We start from the raw sequence: 2,652 nt of genomic DNA, 5'->3' as shown, positions 1-2,652 counted from the left end.
CAGGAGCAGAAGCTGGACTGGGGTGAGCCGAAATCTCGGCCAAGACTCGACCTTCAGGGAGTGCCTGAGATGCTGCACAGCCAACAAACTGCGGGGCCAAGGACACTTGCAGAACGAGGATTGGCCTACTTTAGCCCCCTGCCCAAGGCTTCAATCCCCTCTGCAGTCTCCCTGCTGAGGGGACACTGCTGTTTGAACACCTCAGCTGATGTGGGACAGCTGGCATCTTTCCTGCCTAGACCTGAGAATGGCTGGCCGAGGCTGAGGCTTGGGGCGACTCATTCCCTTCCAAACTTGCTCATATCCGTGCAGTGGGCCACAGTTCCTGTCTGGGAGCCCCCCACTCCTACAGGTCTTCCTCAGCAGCCTTCCCCATGGCTCCATGTAAAATTTCACCCCCACTCATTTTTCCTGCCATGTTTCTCTTCTTGTCACTTTCCACCCTCTAAGTCCTGTTTGTGTATTTAACTGATGGCTTTTGGTCACCGTCTGTTTCCTCCCGTAGAGAGGCCGCCTGGGAGGGAGGGTTTATTTGAGGGCTTGGGGTTGCTATGGCAGGCACAAAGTCTGCAGCTGTGGCCTGCCCGAATAGAAGAGAGGCTGGAGCACTAAGTGGGAGGCATTTCTGCAGTGGGTCCACAGCCAGGCAGGGCTGGCTGGAGGGGGCTAGGCGGGGGTCCCACAGGGAGGCAATGGGTCCTAGTAGCTGCTCCGGGTCCCCTGCAGAAGAGGTTGCAATTTCAGATCCGTGAGCTTCTCCTCATTCCAAACACCGGCTTCCTCCACTTCTTTTTCCTCTCCTGGGAATAATTGGAAAAATGATTCCTAAGTTGTCAGGAGAAAATAAAGAAACCATAGCGACCGATTTGCAGCCTCTCCTAAATCAGCCAAATGAGAAATGGATTTGGAGCCACCTCTGGAGGGGGCGGCTAACATCTCCAGGAAGGCGATAACCATAGGTTGTGTTTCAGCAGGCGGGGAGGGGCAGGGCTGGGGTGAAGCTGCCGAAAGCCTCCCTCAGCCACCCCCTGCGCGTCTAGTCCCTTCCCTGGCTCAGGGCTGGCCAGAAAGACAGCGACGTTTCATGCAGGGCTCCGCAGGCGGCAGGCGTTCCACACCTATTCCCTCACTTCTCTGAAAATAGCCCTGGGAAGTAGGCAGTGTTACTGACTCCAGGTCACAGACCAGGACACACAGACCTTCCTGTGGCCGCAGAGCTGGTTCATGGGAGGAGGCTGGAGCCACTGCTCATGCTGACATTGGCCTGGTCCCCACAACTGTGCCTTTTCTGTTGTGTCCCCAGAATTTTAACATTCTCCAGCTAGACACAGGCCAAGACCAACAACGCTTCACTTGGTGAAGACCATTTCGTGTTCCTCCAGCAGCCTCTGTGACCTCGGGCGAGCCATTCTGTCAAGTAATCCTGAATTTACCTCCCAGTGACAATGTGTCTCTGGGTCATCATCAGACTTCTCAGGGCAGACCCACGGGACTGTGGAGAAAAGGGCTTGAAGGAAGGAGGAGATTTGTGCCAGAGCCCCTGGTGCTTTCAAAGTCAAATAAAATATACAGACAAATCTCTAAGTTTAAAGGGTTTTATTTGGGAAGCAAGAATTTCAGTTTGGGACATACACACAGACTGGGCGGTGTTCAGTATGTCCAAAGAACAAAGAGAAGGTTGGAGGTTTCATAAAAATGAGAAATGTTAACGGATTGTTAGGAAAGCAAGTTCGTTAGCGCTGGAAACGTTTTGGGGATCCAGCAAGCTCTGATTCGTGGGTGGGTGAAACTGGTCTTAGATTTCCGCAGGTCGTTTCAGTAGCTATTAGATCAAACTGGTTTCAGGTTGCAACACTTGTTCCAGCAGCCAGGGTTGGAGACAGTTATATTCTTGGAGCAACGTTACATGCTTTTTCCCCTAGTCTCCTAACTCTGCTGGCCTATGACAACAGTGACCTTTGTATGATCAACTTTCACAGTGGCAACAGGAGGAACCAGATCTGAGCCCACACCCATGCCTTCTGGCCGGCTTTCTCTCTCTTGCTCCTAGCAGGGAAATGCAGGGTGAGTGACAGAAGTGGACTCAGCTACAGGCAACATCGAGTGATCTAGGTTCCAGGTTCAGCACTTTGTCCGTTGTCTTATCAACATAAAGAATTCGTGCTTTGAAATTTTGTCAAGTTCAGGTTTGAGCAGCCTGATGCAGAAGTTCCCAGGTCAGGGACTCCAGGGCAGGGAGTTGGAGGGGTGAGCTGGCTGCAAAGTCTCTGGTCAATGTAGGTTCTGGAAAGAAAGAAAGAAGGAAGGGAGTCTCCTCACTTTACCTCTCTGGTCTCTGAAACAGTGTCCGCCGTTCTGAGTCCTCAGCTGCCTGTAGCTCTCTACAGAATAGACCCCACCCTGCTGTCCTTACAAAAGGCCAACTTGGTATCCAGCATCTCAGATGTTGCCACAAGGGGCAACACCAGGGGTTGGGTGACTCCCTAGCCAGAACTCCAAGGCTACACACAGCTATTTAGACAAAAGAAGTGTCCTTGTTTATTTGCTTTAGAATGCAATTTCATGAGTGACATTTAGCATTTGTTGAGCCCCTATGTTTACAAAGTGCTTCCACCCACATGGTCTCACTGGACCACCTGTGAGGGAGCACAA

General features: G+C 51.8%; 1 long non-coding RNA gene across 1 annotated transcript in view; it reads right to left on the bottom strand.

Moving 5' to 3' along the window:
• Window positions 1-1,581: 1,581 nt before the first annotated feature.
• The window catches only part of LOC105528528, an 11,987-nt gene continuing 10,916 nt past the window's right edge, over window positions 1,582-2,652 (bottom strand). Inside the window, exon 2 of the long non-coding RNA XR_001004368.1 lies at window positions 1,582-2,283. This is a non-coding gene — a long non-coding RNA (uncharacterized LOC105528528). The remainder of the gene's footprint in view (window positions 2,284-2,652) is intronic.

The sequence above is a fragment of the Mandrillus leucophaeus genome, unplaced genomic scaffold, assembly GCF_000951045.1.
Source record: "Mandrillus leucophaeus isolate KB7577 unplaced genomic scaffold, Mleu.le_1.0 Scaffold72, whole genome shotgun sequence".
In the NCBI taxonomy this organism is placed as follows: Eukaryota; Metazoa; Chordata; class Mammalia; order Primates; family Cercopithecidae; genus Mandrillus; species Mandrillus leucophaeus.
The sequence above is the reverse complement of the archived record's forward strand: the minus strand, read 5'-3'. Positions and strand labels throughout refer to the sequence as shown.